Consider the following 21,798-nt stretch of genomic DNA (forward strand, 5'->3'; position numbering starts at 1 on the left):
AATTCTTCTGATTCCATGTGGTTTCAACAACAGAATATATTCAAAATGAATTTTATACTTCCATCTTATTTGATGTCTTTCCTCATAAAGGATTTACTGACAGGGAAGAGATGAGTTACAACTTCTAGTCTGCTTTCTCTCCTCAAGAAATCATATTTCAGTTCTTTCAGATGGATTTTGAAAACTTTCTTAGAAAAATATATTTACCTTTGTTTAATCCACAGCTGAAGCAGTATGAAGGCGGTAATCACTATAGCACATGCAAGACAAGAACAGTTTAACAAACAATGCTAATAAATGTTGTGAACTGTGACATGTCTTAATTATCTGCCAAATGTCACCTTTCTCTGAATTGCAGTAAAGCTAGCATGTCCATTTTCTTATTTTTTTTAGTATCTAAAAATTGGTTGCACAATACTTTTTTTTCTTTTAATTATTTTTAATTGAATACTGATTGACGATATGGGATATTTAAAGCTGCAATAGTTCCCAAATCAGTTCATAAGCAATTATAGCAAGAGAAGTGAGAGGTTAATGCACTGAAGAAACAATCAATGAGAGGTGGAGAAAGAGGACAAAGCAGCAGAAATATATTATACTGCACTGACACAAAAGATTCTGTCCTGAGAAAGCATTTCTTAATAATCATAAGTTTCCAATCTGTAAGACTTACAGCAACGTATACCAAGTGGTAAATTACAGGCCTCTACAGGAGCCGGTAAAAACATCAATCTTTTCTTATGATCTACCTAACACACAGCTCAGAGCTACCACAACTGAAGTAGTGTGTGAGAGGAAAGAAACGTGCGCGGCACCCGTGTAGCCTGCAGGTCTGCAAAGCAATCCAAATCAGGGAACTGTTGGGTTTTCTTTCATAACTACAGACAGAAAAAAAAAAAATCATAGCTCAAGCAGTGAAAGCAGCAGAGATGTGTTAGCATGACTATTTACTAGGATGCATTGGCTCTTCTGAGAAGCCATAAATACTATTCCAGGTGACAGGTGACATACTGTGCTTATGTAGCAAGAGTACTACTGGTCATGGTATAGCCCTGCATCATGCTTGGTTAACCTCTCTCCTTGGTTTCACTGAGACTACTCCTACTTTGTAACTTACACAGAAACATGAATATTTTCAGAAATTGAGTTAATAATAATACACGTAAATATAAATAATATATATAATATATACAAATATATGTGAATATTATATATATATCATATATTATATATCAGTCAATTTAAGCAAGCTGAGGTCAATAGTTACACGAAGTCATTCCCAATTTACAGACGCTGCCTCATCTAGGTTATATTAAAATGAACTGGCTTTTTCAGTCAGTTTCCTAATGAACATACCACAAAATACAGCAATGTATTCGCTGACTTTATTAGCTATAGAAAGTGGGGAACCTCCAGCCACATACAGAGGCAACATCTTTGAAGGTTATTTGTTCAAAGAAACCATATCACAGTTTTGTGTTTACATAATTAGTTCTTTTTTCATGTACAAATAAATGATTTTATATTAAAAAAAAATTGTGGGCAATTTGAGTGATATGTTTCACAAGTATTACACACAGAAAGCCAGGAATCCAGAACTGCAAACATGCACAGTAGTTTTGTTTTTCAACATAGTAGACCTTCATCTGCTTCACAAAAGCACCACCAAATTATCGCACCAAAATATTTCTTGCCCTAGGAATTAAGATTTCTGGAAAAACAAGGCTAAAGGGACAGAGCAATGTTACACGAGAATACTGAAGGGCAGCAGTAGTTATTTGAGTGCAAACTGGCATGCCACCTCTTTGAACTGAATACTTTGAATGACCTCTTTTGACCACGGACACAGTCTTTCACTGATGAGCTGTAATTTAGCCTCAGAAAAGAATGGAGACATTTTATTTCACAGTCCCTGACACTGAATCATTTTCTAAGGCATTACCACAGTAACCACAGTTCATCCATTACAGGTGAAACAGGTCTTGAGTTTCAGTATCACAAATGGCAGGATCATTACTTGACTCCACTAAAATCAAACAAGGAGCTTAGTCAATTAATAAGGGAAATGAGAATGCAATGTCATCATAAGTTGTCTTAAGCAGCAAAACTGCCTGACGAAGATCATAGCTCCTACCTATTTGTTAGCAAAAACCAATGTATACAGGGCTGCTTTTCAGGACAGTTCACTTGAACGAGCCAGGGTAAGCAATAATGATTTCTGTACCACTGTCCCCATTGAACTAGGGGGTTTGTTTTGTTTCAGTTTACTTAGTTTAAACCAGATAAATTTAGGAGGTGTATTTACTTGGAAAGTTCCATAAAAAACAATGACAACATTGAGTTCAGGAATCCAGAGGAAGACCAGAAAGATAAGCAGCAGTTGGACTTCAGGAAAACAGACTCAAATTTATCCAGGGAATAAGGAAACCCCAAGGATCACCCATGAAGGTCTTAAAACACAGACATGTAATCTACATTAAGTGCCCAGTTATTTGCCCTTAGAAGCAGATTGTTTAAAGACCATCAACATTTTAAATTGCAAATGAAAATATATTATCTCCTTTTCCTTCCCCTAAAAGAAACTATCTGTATGTTGTTCATGGGTATCCTGGGCAATAACATGCAAATGTATCTGGGAATTGCACATATTCTGCAAAGTACCTGTAATTTTTCAGCAGGTGGAATTTTTGTGTTTGCATGTCCAAACCCAATGTTTTGAACAAATTTGGCAGAATATTTATGAATTCAAATCATCCACAAATCATATCTACTAGTTGCAAGAAAAAAGAATTGTGTTTTTCTCTTTCATATGTTTGATTTAAATGAAGAATTTTAGTTAACAAAGCTGAATATAGTTATATATTCATATATATAGTCTATATATCTATATATAGTCTTATAATAGGTAAGAAATTCACCATTCTGCTCTTTCCTTTATTCAAATAAAATATGTATATATAAAGAATCTAGAAATTAACTGTTACGATTGCTTTCAGACAATGCCCATTTCCCATTTATGTTTAATTGTAACATTTCCATCTGTGTGGTATTTATGATGGAAAACAGATGACCTGAGCTGCAAGGACCAACTAACAGAGCAATGCTATCTTGTTTAATACCAGTTAAGGCAGCATTCATTTTTTGGCACTGAAATGTAATGATGGAACATCATCTTCACTGTTATTTATGCCTAAAATTAAAATGACTATCAAAATATCATTAGACACAAGGAGTACAGAGATTGGCTTCCTGCCTCAGCTATATTTCGCTATGCTTCTTTATCACTGAAATCATTTGTGTACTTCAGCTAATGCTGATGTTAAGATGTTATAACATTAACAAGTAACTGTTTACTTTGTGTTTGCTGTTAGCAAATTAAACCATAGTACTGAAGAAAGGTAAAGTTCTTCTCAATGATGAGATGACAATGGCAATAAAATTTGCCTATGCAATGCAAAACTGATTTCTATACTCAATGTCACAACTGGCTGAAAATAAATCAATAATCTATTAATAGAGAGCTACAATGAATCTGAGGTTATGACGAAAGCAAATGAAATCATTTAACGATTCCTATAGCATTGGAAAGACTTTCCCTAATTATACAAATTAGTAAGTTCTACTTTGTTAAATCTCTAAACAGCTTCTGTTGGCGTAGAAGGAAAGGACAATTTGTCTAAGTATTTTCATTTCCCCATCTCTAGGACAGGGACTAAAACCACTCTCAGATCTGCAGAACTGTATTGGTTCTCCCCGGACATCTTCTCTACAGATATATTTTCTCAGACTAGCCCTTCTTCGCAAGGCTGAATATGTACAAAGGACAGTAAAACTTCCTACAAAACAGGCCTATGCCGTATGCCACATTTGTTTAACCCTGAAACACCTAAAAACAATTTCTTTGAATAATTTTAACTTTTAATTTTTTTTTAACTTTAAAATAATGCAGATTTGGGGAATGGACACAAATGAGCTTTCTTAGTTTAAAGTTTGTTTCTGTGCCTCTGTGTGTGAGAAAGGGAAGGGTGGTGAAAGGAAAGGTTTTTCCAAAACAGAAACTGCACTTAGAAAACTTTTGGCATATTTACCAAAAGCACACAGCTAATTAACAGCAACAGCAGCCAAAACTATTTTTTATTACACAGTGCAGCAGCATGCTTAACAGCAACAGCAGCCAAACCGTAGGGTTAGCAAATATAAGCGTCTGCATAGGCTATTTAGGGAGAGAAGAGATATAGCCTTAAAATTGCTTTTAATCCACGTGAAATGAAGTATCTTTTACACTAGAATGCCAGAACACTAGATTAAATAAGATATCAAAAAATATTGAAACAGTTCAGCATTTGCTGAGCATGCAACTAGCGAGATGAATACAGCAAATGTGTTAGTATTCAGGCAGCTTCTAGCTGCAAAAGAAATTCAGATTAGATATTGCTACACAGAAATTGATAGCTAGTAGGTATTCAATCAGAAAAGTGCTTTTTCTTTTAAATATTACAATCACATGGTATAGTACATCACTTGTGTCAAGTTAAATTTAATCATATCAGCATACTTAAAGGAAAAAACCTGAATACCTACTCACATGCTCATGCCAAGAGGGATTATATGAGGCTTTATGAAACCTTTTCTTTTTATTTAATATTCTGATATCTGTATAGAACAATTTCGATATGTATTATACCCTCAGACTAATCTATTCCATTGTCTTTTTAATGCACACCTAGTATGTCTGAACTCATAGTCCCAGTATAATGTGTACTGTCAGTTACTTATGTTCTTCTGAATTCTGCCTATGTAAAAGACATTTTCCTTGAAGCAGAAATAGGTATAATGAGAGTGATGCTAATTTTCCTGAGAGTAAAGCAACACCATCTGCCTTCTACTGGTTAAGAACGCATCTAAAAAGGAACAATAATTTATGAGCTCACTAATGACTACTGATTTTTGTCATATTAGAATCAGGTATGTGAAGAGCTCTGCTTCATGAAAGACAAGTTTTTTTGAGAAATGCCATACAGAAATGTAATAGGGTTTTACCACTTTTCCTACATATTTTTAATGGCTTATCTAAGCAACAATGAAAAATGGTTACTATTTAACCCATTAGAAATAAACTACATTTATCACAGAGAGAACTAAAAATTGCTTACTGTTTTTGGAAAAGCAATGGAAGGTTCTCAAAGAACATTGTCTCCAGACAATACACACCTCAGCCTGATTTTAAAGGAAGAGAAGGATTGTTGTCTTCATCATTCCCCAGAAGGTGAAATTCATCTCATTTATCTTCAGGTATTTTAAGATTTTGTCATTTTCTCTACGCTAGTTAACATATATGTCACACATGTGCATGTATATATATATATATGTATGTTTGTGGTATCCTAATAAGAATGAAATTCAATTGGAAATTAAAGAGCATAGTGATTTGATCCCCCCAAAAATGTAGTTTGCTAATAAGGATTATAAAATGAATTCTAGAAAGCTAGCTTTTATATATGCTTTTGTGATGGAAGGGTTAACTATTCTGCCTGGGGGGGGGGGGGGGGGGGGGGGGGAAAGCACACTCCCATAAATATAAAAATAATCTGAACTGTGTGAGGTTATTCATAGGTGCTTAAATTTACATAAGTATGCATATTGCCTTTTTTTTTTTTTACTTCCAGTTCACTTGATACACAGTTAACTGTCATTAAAACAAACTTCTGACAAGTAGTGGTAGAAGAGATACCAATATTCATAATTATATCAAACTTATCTCTTTCAATGCGTGAAATTTCTGTTTCCCAGTAAATCTTACTGTGCAGGATCATCTCTGACAAATTGAACTGCCTCTCTATAGAAACTGCAATGTTTTCTCAGAGGTTGTGGAAGCAGAAGAGGAATGGTAGGTATTTTCAAGAAATTCATTAGATAAATACAGACAGGGCTTGGTTTCTAACAAGGAAGTCCTTTCCCCTGAACAACAGTTCACTAGGATTAGAAGTTTAGTAGAATCCAAACTTTTTACATTCAAATACAATGCAAACTTTTTATATGTTGCTCTACATGACAAAGCATTGAAAGTATCTGGAAATAATAGGGAATTTTTTTTCAGACTCTTTGCACAAGGCTGCATTTCATTTTTAAGCAATAACCATGTTCCATGAAGATACTCTGCTGAATTTATTTTTTCGTTTCACATATCAGTGCTTTTGCTTTACAGAAATTGTTGCGGCTTTGTAACTCTAAGATACTGAATTGAGCAAGGACACTGAAGCAGAAGCATAGTTACAGTGCAGTGAGTCTGACCTAGTTACTGAGATACTTACTATGTTAGATTAAATGTTGGGATATGTACTGTTTTTTAATGACTATACTGCACCTTGCAGACAGATAATCAGCACAGAAGTGACAATGCCCAACACGTCACCAACTGCAAGCTCACGGAAAATCTGGAAGCTCCTTACATCATCTCTCCTACATACTGTATTTTCTTTCCAGACCCCCAGTATGGTTTAATACATACAATCCATTTCTCCACTGAATCAGATGAAGCCTGGACACACAATACATTTTGCTGACTCAGCAGGAGGACTCCATCTAGGCAGTGTCTCAGAGCAACATGGTCATTTCTGCAATGCCTGGGTACTCCTTCCATTTAATAACATTCTTCTGAAAGAATGAGAAAGGCAAGGAACAGTAACTCAGGAATATCCTTCCACTAGTAATCAGAAGTGGTTCATTTTGCCAATTCAGTTTCAAATGTGAGCTGAGACAAGTGGACTAGGAAAAAGTCTACACGTATGTACTCGGAAAAAACACTAACTTAAACACATACATTCACCCACACAAGAACAACTGCAAAAAAAGTCTTCACATGACCTGAGTGATTAGCAGTGATTGGAAAGTGGAAATGTGCCTACAAACTCAACAGAAGGGATGACAAACCTTTAGGTTATACAAGTACACACATAAGCCTGCTTGTTATTTTAAATAGCTTTAAAGTATGTCTTCCCTTCTGCCTAGGTTGAACAACACTTAGATCTAAAAAACAAAAAAGCTGTCGGAGCATTCTATTCACTACAGAGACATGAGAAAAACACTAAGTAGAAAGCATCAGCTAGACCAATTTTCTCCTTGAAGTGACAGAGAGGCAATAGGCGTGACACCGTATCGCATATAGACATTTTGAAAATTTTCATGTCTGCACAACATTTAATTATCCAATTTAAATGGTAAGAAGCAACTTTGAAGTTGTTTTAGACAACATGTATCAGCTACAAAAATAAAGTTATCTGTGGAAGTTAAATACTCAACTACACTCTTCATGCTATGTATATCATACAAATATAATTATGCTTCCTTTATGAAGTTAAGATGTTCTTCCATATTCCAAGTGCCTTACAGGACAACTGTCCCAGTCCAGCTATTGTCCTTCGATGTGAACATACATTCCTGGCGAAAACAAACTTTTCTTTATTGTGGAAATGAATTAAATAAAAACATAATTCTCAAACTGTGTAGCAGTATGAAGAAAATAAGACCAACAATGAAATGATCAGCATGATTTGATTAGTAGGTGTGAACAACCATCAAGACCATGCAGATTCTTGAACACCAAATGAACCCAAATAGCAGAACTCAAAATGGTAGAAAGTGGTAACGATGCTATTATTTTGGATAGAAATTACTGGGGCATAGAATCAGAAAATTCATGTTGGAAGAGACCTCCGGGGACCTCTAACCCAACCTTCTCCTCAAAACTGGGATAGCCATGAGATCAGACCCAGCGCTTCTGGGCTGGATTCAGCCAGTTTTCTACACCAACATTTTTTGAAAACCTCTAAGGATGGAGTCTGAGCAGCCACTCCAGGCAGCCTGTTCCAGTGCTGAACCATTCTCACAGGACAGCTTTTCCTCATATCCAGTTCAAACCTCTCTTTTTCTAATTTATGTGTTGCATCTTCTCCCTCCACATGTATCTGTGAATAGACTGGCTCCAACTTTTTGATAACCCCCTCATAGGCACTGAAAGGTTGTCATTAGGTAATGCTGGAGACTTTTCTTCTCCAGGCTGAACAAGTGCAGTTCTCTCATCGTCTTCTTACACAGCATATGCTCTAGCACGTGACCATCTTGGGGGCCCTCTGCTCAACCTACTTCAGTTGATCAACATCTTTCTTGTATTGCAGGGCCCCAGACGAAACCAGATATCTTAGATGTGATTTAACAAGTGCTAAGTAAAAGGAGATAATTGCTTCCTCAATCTACTGGCTATACTCCTGTTTATACAGCCCAGGACACTGTCGGCCTCCTCTGTTGCCAGAGCAAATATACTATGCTAACATGACTCCACTAATTCAGTAGAAATTTACTGTGGGAAATGTTTATATTACACACTGAAATGGAGATCTAATCAGATGTGAGCAGGTCAGAAATGCTTACAGGAAAGAGAGTTCTGAGGACAATTTTTTATCCTACTGCACAAGCAGACTGACAGCATAAGAAATTTTGTACGGCCCCGCTACAAACCTCTTGGTTCCAAACAAAAAACATTATAGAAGTTTCAAGATACAGTCAGTACACCAGTAATAAGGAGTTAGAATAATAAGGAAATGATCTATATTTAAGAAAGTCCTGGCTAATTTAAATTGCCTCTAAGAATCAAAGAAAGCTCTCCAGACTTTCCTCCTAACAGCCACTACCTGGCATGATGCTACCTCCTGGCAGAAGGTATCCTGTGTTGGAGGAGCAGTGCTGTCAAACAGAGAATGTATGGATAGAAGTGAACAGACTGCACAGCATGAGATGAAAGGGAGATGGAATCTTCTCTGAGATCCAACAGCTTGGAGAGCCTCAGGTGCCACCAGCAGCAGAGAAGGTGGCAGCGTCCACCCTTGCTGAGGTGAGCATAACCTCTGGAGAAGGGGAAGGATGGAAGCTGATGACTTCCAGCACCAAGAGGAAAGGTGAAGTGAAGTTCAAAGACAGCTTTGGCTGCAGTGACCATAAGGTGATGGAGTTCAGGATCCTAGGGAGGAAAGGAGGATGGTGAAAAGCAAACTCAAAACCCTGGACTTCAAGAAAGCAGACGATCTCTGTAAAGATCTGGTTGGAAGAACCCCATGTGATGAAACCCTGGAGGGAAGAGGGACCCAAGAAAGCTGGTTAATATTCAAGGATCACCTCCTCTAAGCTCAAGAGCTGTCCAGCCCAGCGCTCAGGAAGCCAGGCAAAAATGCCAGGAGGCCTGTGTGGATTAACAACTCAAAAAGGAAGCATACAGAGGGTAGCAGCAAGAATGGGTAATGTCAGAGGAATACAGAGATGTGGTCCATGCATTCAGGGAGGAAGTTAAGAAAGCTAAAGTCCAAATGGAATTGAATCTGACCAGGAATATCAAAGACAACAAGAAGGGCTTCTTTATGTGAGTCCTGGGTCCATTTCTGGGCTCTCCAGTACAGGAGAGGCATGGATGTATTGGACAGAGTCCAAAGAAAGGCCAAGAAGATGCTTAAGGGACTGGATCATCTCTTACATGAGGAAAAGCTGAGAGAGCTGGGACTGTTTAGCCTAGAGAAGTTTCAGGAGGATTTCACCAATGTGTACAGATACCTGAAGAGAGGCTACAGAGAAGATGGAGCCAGGCGGCTCAGTGGTGCCCAGTGCCAGGATCAGAGGCAGTGGGCACAAACTGGAGCACAGGAGGCTCCCTCTGAGCACCAGGAGGCACTTCTGTGCTGTGCGGGTGTTGGAGCCCTGGCACAGGTTGCCCACAGAGGCTGTGGAGTCTCCCTCCTGGGAGATGCTCAGAAGCCATCTGGACATGGTCCTGGGGCAACCTGCTCTGGGTGGCCCTGCTTGAGCAGTGGGGTTGGACCAGATGACTTCTTCCGCATCTATTCTAGGATTCTATAATGATCATTCTAACGCAATAACTGGGATACAAATAGATGTAGGAAAGTGGATGGAGGGCATGAGTACTTTCAAAGTAAAAGTATATCAAGATATTACAAGCACTAGCACTTACAACAGCAACATAAACCTATTATTTAGTAGGTTAGGAGCTAAAAGAACTCTCCATTCTACCTCTACCCCATTTACTACATTTCTTTGTATTTACAGTGAGCTGTTATCTTGAAATACACAACACCTCTGCCTGTGAGTATTACCACATGCTGCAAATGAAGTTGTAAAAAGAAATCAACTCATCAATCACAATCACAAGGGGACACTGAAGAATGCAAAAAGGATTAGCACTTCAGCCCTGCCCAGGTCTTTCCTATCACCTCTCTAATTAAATACCACCTAAAGTGCTTTATTATCATTAGAAAACTCAACGTTGGAGGCTAGCATTCTTGAATCTAAGTACTGAAGCTAATTAGAAATGAGAAAAAGGAAAATTTTCATTAAAAATTTTGGGATTCCCCTAACAGAAATGAATTATTCCTTTGGAATAAAGATTTGCCGTTCTGTGAATTTAGAATAACATGATAAATAGCTTTCACTAATCTGAAACCTTTTATTTTGAACCATACACCTGACATTGTCTTCATAAGTAAAGGTAGATTTACCTGTACCTACCAAACCGTTGTTAGAATTTAAAAGATTATTGGCTTATGATTAGCTGCTAAAAGACTTAATTCCTCTTCTAACATTTTATACGCTAATTTTACTTTCTTTTTTTTTTCTCCAGACTTGGCACAGTCAAGGGCTTTATGCTTTACTTCTCTGGATATATATAAGTTAGTCATTACTATTTATGAAGGTGATGAAAAACAATAACATTGAACAGTCAAAGAAATATAAATTTTAGATTCCAGCACAGAGCGCAACAGCAGGATTGAAACCAAAACAACAACAACAACCACTAAAGCAAATACAAAGACATTTTCAATTTAAAGAAATGCAATATAGCTTTAAAATCATTTTTCTCCTCCACATGACTGCCAAGTGACCTGACTCAGGATTTTGTGGCTTTCCCTGGAACCAGCTAATGATATCAGTAACATCAGAAACTTTGAAGTGAAATTGCACTGTCACCAGCAAAAGTGAGGAGTGCATGGAACCTCTGATTCAAGTGATATAGTAACTGTCTTTCCAATTTTTAGTCATGTTAAAATGGAATCCATTATAAAAATATTATAAATATAAAATTATAAAAATATAATAAAAATATTATTTTTACTCAATGTATCTATATACAAAAGAACCCAGCTTCTAATATAACTTCATTTGTTTACATTGTAAAGGAACAATAAAGGTTTAAAAATATTTGAGATAGGAGATGTGATTTTGTTCATAGCACTGATTTAGTTTGTTTTTTAAATTTACTTTTTTAAAAAAGAAAGAAACAAGTCATGATACACATCATACATTTTCAGATTTTCCTGCCAAGTTAAACCTCAAGAAATTATGAACTCCCCTAGAAACAGTTCTCTCATCATGAACATGCATATAGGAGCTTCTATAGCTGCCTCTGAAATAAAGCTGTTCTTAAGATAAGACAAAAAACATTCACAAATACATAGGATCAATTGACAGAAGTTTTTGTCAGAAGACAGAAAAAGGACAGACTGTGCAGGCAGTAAGGAAGGTGTGAAGGAGCTACATTGTTCAATTCTGGGACTGGCCAACATATCACAACTCATTTTTCTAATCCAGCAAAGCAAATTAAACCTGTCTATTAAAATGCAAATTAAAACAGTCAACATACCAGTTTTACTACTGCTGTGAAAAGAGTATCATCTCCAAAAACATAACTGTAGAAAAAGTATTAAGTGCAAGTGATTCTTAGCCTGGTCTTATCATTGCAGTTTTCTTCAGTGTAGAGGGCTGCTAGCTAAGTTCGTGTCAATTTATTATTGATATAAAGAGAATCAGTAGCCTACGTGAACTAAACTAGTTCATTTTTCATCTCAACTTTCTATATAGGTGAATCTTTCAAGTAGCTTACAACTCTCTAAAGTTGCAGAAAAAGATTTTTTTTTTTTGTTTTTGGCTTAATTTCTTCCTATGAGCTTATATAATAATATACTTTAAAGGTGCCCCTGCATTATCCACAGTTGGTGGGCAGCAATGTACTTTCTTTAGAACAATTTTTAGGGCTCCATTTGTTAAAGGGGAAAAAAAAAAAATGCTGCTAAGGCGTTTCATGATTTCTGTGCAGAACATTCACTATGTAGGAGTGCCTCATTTGCATAGTGGCATGTGGGTAGGATTTGGACAAGCACACTGAAAGATATGACAATCAAACCAGATATGTGGGAAATCTCTTTTAAATCTAAAAAGACCTCACCCAGGTTTCACTGACTTAGGTAAACATTACTTCTAAGGAGAAATGAATGCATGAACTACTCATGAGGTAAGAACTGTCTTCAAGCAATGTAATTTCTGTTGGGTACCAGACCAAGAATAATTCCTTATTCTGTCTAGCACAGCAAAAATCAATAAGAAATGGAATTTTGATCAATGTTAAGAATTTGCATGTGATTGTTCCAGCTAATGACATGCAGAACGAGTTATAGCTGATTTCTGCCACTGACATTCTGTCAATTTAATAATAGAACCTTCTTTTGATGTAACTTGACTGCCATTAGCATTCCAAATAGAGTGAACTGTTTTGTTAATATCTCTACAGAAGAGAAAACTGAAGTCAAAATGTAAAACAGAAGATAACCTGGGCCAGGTTCTCACGTAAAATACTTGTCTTAAGCCACTGCTCACTGGAAACGTGTACATACAATTCCTTACTAGACTGGGAGAGAGTAAATTCCTGTTTTAAACCTCATATGAGATGACTAACATGCAAAAAATAATTTACTTTGCAGAAGCCAACAGGAAATCTTGTTTTTTTCAAGCAACAGACATTCCTAAATACTCGACTGAACAACCCACTTTCTTTAAAGCTGAGCTGACCAGAGGGGATTCTTAGACTTGAGTAGAAAATTAGACATTGTTAACATATTTGGAAAAATGGTCAAAGAGGCTACTGGGCCTACCTTTGCATGATGTAATCTACACCAATCATAAGGAGAATCTCAGTTTTTGTAAGTCTGGTCCAATGTGTCTTTGTGTATCTTATGAGGAACTGCTTTCTTCTGCAATACATAATATTCTAATACAGGAATGTCAAATTATGTTAATAGTCAATTTCCTAAGCACTTTCTGCTGCACCTATGAGTACAATGATATCCAGCAAAGTGATGATATAGCTCTCATGCAGACACTTTTGCTCCACACCATCTATATGTTCTATTAGATGCTAGTACAGTAAGCACAGAAAACTTGGGCTTAATTTTCTTCAGAGCAAACACTCTGAAGGTTCCATGATCAGCATCTTCAGATCTTTCTTAAATGTATCAAACCATATCAACTGTTGTTATCATAACCAAATCTAGAAAAACCACTACCATTTACTCCCTATCATTTTAAATTTTCTTTTCTTTTCCTTTTTTTTTTTTTTTTTAAGTTAAAAATGGAGGTTGTGGTATTCCTTTTATTTCCCTTATGCTAGTATGACTAGACAATACAGACTTGCAAAACTCTCAAAGCTCAGGAGATTATGAAGAAAGATTTATTCCTCTCCCTCATTTTACACATGAAACAAATAAATGAATTTCCCCTGGAAAAAGATTGATTCTACTCACACAACTTACATGTTGGCTACTCCTGGAAGCCAATTCAAACTCACACTATGACCCCTCAAAGACTCCAGCAGATGGCAGCTTAAAAGAGCATTGTATTAGTATAACAAAAAGAATCTCACCTCGTATATAAGAGATCCTTCACAGTAATGATATCTTATGTGGGAAGGAACACACACTAAGTAATCCCCCTCACCCAGCCTGCCAATCTTACAATCAACCAGTTCCTTACAATCTTTTTCATATGCATTCGGTATGTCATTATTTATTAAAAGATGCATAATTTCAATTTCGTCTTAAATTAATGGGCATAAACCGATTGTTATTAAAAGTTAGCATGTTCTAAAAATAACACAACAGAAAAATCAGGTGAATGAGATATGAAAGATCATACAAAGTTCTGCCACAATTTTACATATATGCATGTTGTAGCTCAGTCACGCTGCATTCTGCAATAACATTGGGAAGATCAGTGCTGAAACCAGAGGAACAAAATCTCCAAGTGTGTGAAGAAGTGACCAACCAATTCCATTTCTTATCATGGCTAGTTCATAAAAAATGCCATCTGGGGGAAGAGAGAGAGAAAGAAAAAAAGAAAAAAAAAGGAACTTTCAACAACAACAAAAAATCAACCTTGAAGTTGTGGTCAGATGTCATATTCCAGATTAACCTGGAGGTGCTGAAGAGCCTTAAGACCTTTTCCTCTCTGCCGCACAATGCTAACATCATCTTAAGACTACTATAACCATATGCTCTTTGGGTGCCAAAACACTCCCTCATGAGCTTCTGTGGAAAAAAAAAAAAAAAAAAAGTGCTAGGTTACTTCAAACTTCTTTATCAGCAACTTAAACTAAGACTTTTTCTTGAAGCAGATGAAGAACACTCGCACCTTTCCATCTGTCAGCTGCGCTGTAATATAGACCGCTACACTTCAACTGATCTAGATGTTTCACAGTGAGCTTGAGCTGCTACTTACTTTTATTTCATTCTGTGATGATTATCATTCATGTTTGGCAGATAAGCCATTTAATTGTGCAGACAAATAGTGGACTTCACTTTACCTTTGTCAGTGGCATTGGTAGGTCTTCAAACAATACTGTCTAGTTCATACAACAGGAGATTAATAATAAAGAGATGTTCATTTCACAAACACAAGGGATATATAAATAAAGCACTAAATGATGTATCTGAAAAAAATATGAATGATACAGTGCCATAGAAAAGATACGTTTAAAAAAAAAAAGTTACCTCGATGGCTTTTAATTCTAAAACAGGTTTGTATTTAGCTGCTACAATTGTTCTAAAAGGCAGACATCTGTGAATTTCATAATAGATTTAACAACATGACTGTAGTGTATCCATTAAAAATCAAACCTAGATGAATTCTAGCATTAAAGTATCCTTCCTCAAAGATACTCCTTATAGACTAATATACCCAAAATCTGCTGCATCAGCTAACCTGCAATACTTCCTTCATATACTACTTACAGTAGGATGTCAGGAAAGAGATAATTGTGCTAGATCTGAGATAAAAAATTAACCTATTTGCTTATTATAAATCCTCGAGCAGGACTTCAGCCTCTTTTTATTTAAAAGGTTGAAATTTTGTCTTTAAAATATTTGCTTAAGAGCATCTACTATAACAACAACTCAGCTGGCATTTATTCTACATGTGCTCACATGACTCATACATATATTTTGTGAAATACAGCAATGACAGAGTTCTGTTGCTCCCTGCTTAATTGCTATTGGGACTACTGGTGGTTTTTGGCACTGGTCTGCACCATACAACACAGAAAATAACACTGAGTTTTTATCAGTAAGCAAATAGATGTATCAGTTAATTCCACAAATCTGCAGCTAAAAGCAAATTAACTGAAGATAAGAAACATTACAAATAACATTCAGGAAGACATAGATGATCTTCAAGAGCTAAATACGTAACATGTCTGAGGGAAATCCCAGTTTTCACACACCAATTCAGGCAACTTCAGATAAAATAGAAAATGTCAAGGTGCTGAATGGGAGTTCCTCCAAAGCTTCTGCTTCCAGAAAAGATAAGACTGTGGCAATGACTACGTGCTGCCAACAACAGAAGAGCCTCGCTCCATACTACAAAAAGGATGCAAGGGGAAGAACCATAGATAGCTAAGCAGAAATCCCTGTTGCTTGACTCAGTGCTCCTATAAAAACTAAACTCCCAAATATAAAACCCATAACTGGTGGAAAAAAGAAATCACTATTTCTCAAAGACAGGGAAAAATCAATAGGGAGAGATTATGACATTTAATCATTTATTTTAGTCAATTCAGTTGCTTTTCAACACAGTTTAACTTGCAAAAAGTCAGTTGAAATTGTGATTTTTTAAAAAGAAAGTATCATGTGAGATTCTTGTCTTCCACTGTTTTACTTTAAAAAGCAAAATTGTTGTTCATTCTTGACCTCTTTTTCACACATGTACATGCTACAAATAAACAACATCAGGCAGGAACAGTTAGCAGCCAAGGAAATCTACTTCTATTTCCAGTTTCTTAGAAAAATGTAACCATATTTCTATAACTCCATCAGTCCCAACACAACTCTAAGTTTGTTTTCTTGCTGAACTACCTTTTTTCAGTGTCTATCCTTTATACAAAAAGCACTTACCACTGATGATATTTTATTTACTTTTTCTAAATTCATTGTGATTACATTGTCAGTTTAAGGATGATCTGATTAAACCTACCAGTGCAAATGAGCTTAATCCTGTGAACACACAAACACACACACAAAAGAGCACTGATATAACACAAAGATTTTTTTAATCTTAGTGATCTTTCAATCACAAATAACTTTTTTTTTTTATAGAGTTTATATATATTTCCAGTGATATTTTCTTTCAGTAATTTCTTTTTTTTTTTTTCATTCAGATTTAAACATGCAGAGGAAGATCCTCAGCTGGTCTGAATTCTCACAAATGCTCCTTGCAGTTCAGTTTGGAAAGCTCAAAATTCTCACATTGCTAGAATAAAGGTTTGGTATTTTTAATATAGGGAAATACTACTAATTTGTTAATAGCTAGACAAACAACAGCATTCCATTAGTACACAAAGGTAAAAGTGAAGACAGTCATGAAAACAAATACAGTCACACTAGGTTCTGGCTTTTTTGTGTGTTTTTTTTTTTTTCCTTTCTTTTTCTTCAGAATTCTCATGTGGTCTGGTCCATTTAGCACCTGCTAAGCCTAAGCTGTATACACATCTCTTAAAAAATTGTCAACTACTGAAGTGCAGATTCATTTTCAACTCTAATCTCCTGCTGGTGTAAGTACCATTTGGAAAAGAAAGGTGGTCTTTCCAGCCCTGCTCTAATTCACATACACACACACACACAAAAAAAAATAAAAAAAATAAAAAAATTGTAAGAATTGGTCTCAAGCAAAGGCCAAAAGAATTAAAACAAGCTCCTGTGAACTTGGCTTGCATGTAACTGCTGCCATCTTAATAAGGTGAGAGCAGCTTTTAAATCCCAGGCAGATTCAGAAGCTGCAGCCAGTCCCTGCCATATGGAGACAGCCTGGAATCTGTCAAGTTCACTTAGTGAATTTTATCTTTGGGGAGTCAGTCAGGCAAGCTAGATCAGAATAAACAGGATGCTGTTGAGATCTGGAGGCTAATGCTGGTACAGGCTGGACTACTGAACCAAAAAAATCAGTTTTAAATAAACATGTGCTTGACTAGAAAAATTAACGATAATTAAATCTGCTTGGGAAAAGAAAAAAAAAGCAATTCGTGTGATTTTTATTGGGCTCTGAAAGATCCCGTTATCTCTCTGATGTCAGGAATTAGCCAGACTTTCCCTTTCTTTTCATTATTTCTTTTATAACAACAACATATAAATGCTTTATTACCTATATCAGCTTTAAATATTGATCAATTTGAATGCCCTATTTAAATGATGTGCATAATTATACAGTCTTTTTCATAGGTGTACACGATACCTATGTACACAACAGTAAGAACAAGGAGCGTCATATTCATATGACACATGAACTACATGCAAGCCCAAGTTTCTTCTTCATGCTTTGTAGAAGAAGACAGAAGTCTGGGGTCTCCAAACCTATCAAATTCTTTGTTGGTGGATGGGGATTAGATAGACTGTTGTGCTCTGGGTAAAAGCCAGAATCTTAAAAGTAATCTCCTGTACATGCTTTTACTGATATTCAGCATAAAAATAAGTCTTATCCATTTTTATTAGTTGGTCTGAGCCAGAACCAATTCTTTTGATGTCACCTAGCTTAGGAAGTGCAGCACAATAAGCAAGGGAGGTTTTAAAATGCTTCATAGACTTTACCCATTATATTAATGGGTTTCAAATTGCAATGCGCGGAGCACTTTCTGGTGCTGATCCACAGGCAGCTGGCCAGTCACCTGGAGCTGTCTCCTCTCCTTGTTTCCCTCTGCTTAATCACTATGAAAGACAGAACTGAAAACAGGAGAAAAAAAAAAAAGGAATGCCATTTTTAATGCCATTTTTCTAGATAAACAGTTACGATGATTGCCATATGACCATCCTGAAGGAATGACCTTTCCTGAGGAAAGAACTATACAACTATGAAACGCAACACAGCTTGCTGGCACAATAAGCAGTGGACCATACCTGGCAGGAGAAGAGGTGGGGGAGCATGAGAGAAATAACTTTTTACTACAGAATTAATTTAATTAGACTTTAAGGTGAATGAGTAAAATAGCGAATTTTTCAAACTTCCCTTATTTTCAGGCGAAAACCCAAACTTTGTCACACGCCCAAAGAAGATGGTCATACACTACCCAGTTGTTTTCTAGAATTATTAGCAATTTAAACTGGAAACATTTCTTTTAAGTGTGTACTAATAAATATTCTTTAGAAATGGTGTCTTGCACTGGATAGACTATTCCTTGGAATACTTTAAGTGACACCTACAGATTCCTTTGGGGAACTCAAGTTATCTGCATATATAAGTGAGACAAGAAAGCTACACTGACCTGGGTCACTAGGATAGTAAAGGCTTCTGGGAATCTAATTAGCAAATCATAATAAAGATTTTTTACTAAATTCACTTATTTAATAGAATAAATTGTTTCTGTACTACTAGCCTTTCATTTCAACCGTGTTTTTTTTTTTTGTTTGTTTGTTTTCAGATACTTTTGTGTGTGTGTGTGTGTATTTTAGCAGCTTTTCCTCAGCTAGTTCATTTTACCTTGACTGCAAAACATAGCTACCACAGCAGATTTTGGAGACTGCAGAGTTACTACAGTGAGTTAACACCAATAGTAGACTATTGCTTAATAGTAAAACAGATTGAACAGCTGAAATCATTTAAGCTATCAACAACAGCTATTAGGTCACACAAAACTATCTGTGAGTGCATGCCCAAATTATAAATAGCATATCCCGGGAGAAAAGTTCATTCAAAACAGCACTACAATGTGCAATTTACTGGTTTCAGATCCAAGAACGGAGGCTCCAGTACTGTCAGATGTGTGTTCCACTGAGACCTTCCGCCACTGAAGAACAGGCCAGCCTTCCTAGTCAAGTAAAGCCTGACTGATAAAGCCAACAGGGAGGCAAGACTGATGAGAAATCCTCATTCCTCCTTCAGTTTTGTGATCTGCCATTGCTCTGCCGCAACGATGTGGACAGCTTAAGTTTAATTTAGATTTCAGAATCATCTGCAAGTGCCCTACTTTCTTCACAGTATAATTAACAACACAATAGCATAAATAAAGCCTAAATATTTCCTATGCCCAAAACATGACAATTAAAAAACCTCCTTGTAAATGTTTTCAATGAGGCCATTTCCTATTTAGAATTGTGGTATCCTTCAGTCCACAAGTGAACACTGCTAGCTTCCTAAAACAAATCTATTAATAAGAGAGTAAGTGTCATACTTTGATTTTTTTTTCCTCATTTGTTTCCATACATAGCAGGAATATATAATGTGAAATTTATTTTAACTCTGTCATTAAACACTTAATTGCTAGTCCTAGGAACATCTTTATTCACAAACCAATATATTGATATCTTTTCTTCTATACATCGTTTGACTATTGACCAAAAACTGATAAATTGTTATGGAGGACTAGCCAATTGAACACTGAAAAAAGCAAGCCATGACTTCCATTAAATTAAAAAAAATAAAAAGACAAACAAAATAAAAAAATAGTTAAAAATAGACTATAAAACCACTGGCCTAACTTGCAATGACTCCATTATATCTTAATCTTCATTCCTGCTTACCTTCATTCCTGCTCTGCAACGTTCATTTTTCCTTTTCCCCTATTTTTCAAGTTTGTCTTTTTTTTTTTTTCCTTTAACAACTATAAATTCTATGTCTACATAATTTATTGGTGATTCTCAACTGTAGAACCCACAGATTTGTTCTGTGAAGTACACTGACTTCAAAAACAGCATAAAAATGTCAGCAAAAATCTGGATCATGGTGATGACAGTAGTGAGGCAAACAGTCAGTGCAAGGCTATCTTGTTATTTGCAGAAATAAATCCTGCAAGAGGGTCACTAGGTCAGATAAGCAGTTTTCAAATATGCTTCTTGTATGAAAGTGCCATAAGCTACTGTGGCATTTAGTTGGAACTAGAATTTGAAAAGGGAATGCTTAATTTCTAGAGAACACGTTACCCTGAGACTACGAATCGGTACTGCAGGATGATGTGCTGCCATGTGGACTGCTTGTGAATAGACTGTTAAGCACTAATATGCTAAGAATTCATGCTGTTCGATATACTGTTTTCCCAGAAAGATCCTGTAGGATATAAGGGCAATATAAGTAAAAATGAAGTATTTAAAAGTTAGTTCTTTTTCTGGATTATGACAGAATGTATAGGCTACAAGAAACTAGCATAAGCTACAATGATGGTGAATTGATATTGGTCATGCTAGTCCTGTCAGCTATTTTCTTCTATGAAGGTACATAAAAATTATCTCCTTTTTAAAAGACTTCCAGGCAACCTGGCTCACTATCAACCATTTTAATCAAAATATGTTTCAAACTTGGTTTTGAGTTAACGCTGGTCACATTCTAATTCTTACTATTTCAATGCATTTGCAAAATGTGTATTCTTTCATGCTATGATGATAAAGGGCAGGATAGAGAAGGATCTTTTTGTTCTTTATATTGTTCAGCAGTATGTTCTTAGGGTTCATCAAGTATTTTTTCTGGATCCTAGAACTTGTTTTCTTCTTTCCACTTCGACACAGTTTTGCAATGTATTTATGAGGCTGAGACTAAACTGGGCCCACCTGGAAAAGTTAAACTTAACAAAAAATATGTTAACTTTGGCTGAATTCACATGAACCAGTTCAAAGGTTTATGCTGTTGTAATAACGTGGGGTTGCAAAGAGAAGATCTATAAACTACTTTTCCTATTGTGTGGTATATGAAGTTTCCTTGCAAATATCATCAGATATTATAAAGGGTAACATTCTCACAGATTAAGCCATAACTAATATATACATGTTATTATTAAGGCACTTATTGCAAGAAACAGTGGTTAAATGAAATAGAAGAACAATACACCAGGGCCACTGCTCCGAACAAAACTCAGATTATTGTTGACACATCACACTATGGTGAAATCAGTTAATTATCTGAAACTGCTTTTGTTCAGATGACTGTCTTTCCTACTAGAAAATCAACACTGATGTTGACAGCTGCTGTTAACTTCAGAAAACAAGCTGAGAAATTGACTGAAATGGAGAAGTCCCACCATTCATACAGAGGGACAGATGTAGCTCCATCAATGAACCATTCAGCTTGTTTGGAGTTTCTGCATCTGGGAAGGCATATTTGAGAACGGTCGTATTAGATTTAAGGGTGGAGCTAGAGACTCCAAACGAATATAAAGTTGGTAACCTGGAGAGGCATCAGCCACCAGAGAAACTGAGATTTATTGGTAAGTGCTCAAAGATTCTTTTGGGAAGGGACTTCTTTTTTGGAAGGGACTGTGAAGAAAAGAACAAGGTAGAAGTAAAGGCCCAGAAATGAATCTTTCACAATTGTATCAAGCACTTCAGAAAAACATTTGTTTTAACAGTCTAGTATTTACTTAAAAAATCAGAATTAAGCTTTGAAAGCTTTTCACTTTCAAAGATAAAATCCAACAAATAAATTGGAATGATATAATGTTATCTG

At 36.1% G+C, this 21,798-nt stretch overlaps 1 protein-coding gene across 22 annotated transcripts in view; it reads right to left on the bottom strand.

Annotated features, from left to right (window-relative positions):
* RBFOX1 (RNA binding fox-1 homolog 1) overlaps positions 1-21,798 on the bottom strand; it is an 875,363-nt gene that overhangs the window by 158,343 nt on the left and 695,222 nt on the right. The window contains exon 1 of one of the 22 annotated variants that reach the window (XM_083800067.1): positions 14,262-14,276. The exons of the other annotated variants lie outside the window; for them this stretch is intronic. The gene's annotated coding sequence lies outside the window, so the exon portion shown is untranslated. Of the gene's footprint in view, positions 1-14,261; positions 14,277-21,798 lie in introns of those variants that run through there. 22 annotated transcript variants of the gene reach the window in all.

The sequence above is a fragment of the Anser anser genome (assembly GCF_964211835.1).
Source record: "Anser anser genome assembly, chromosome: 15".
Lineage (NCBI taxonomy): Eukaryota > Metazoa > Chordata > Aves > Anseriformes > Anatidae > Anser > Anser anser.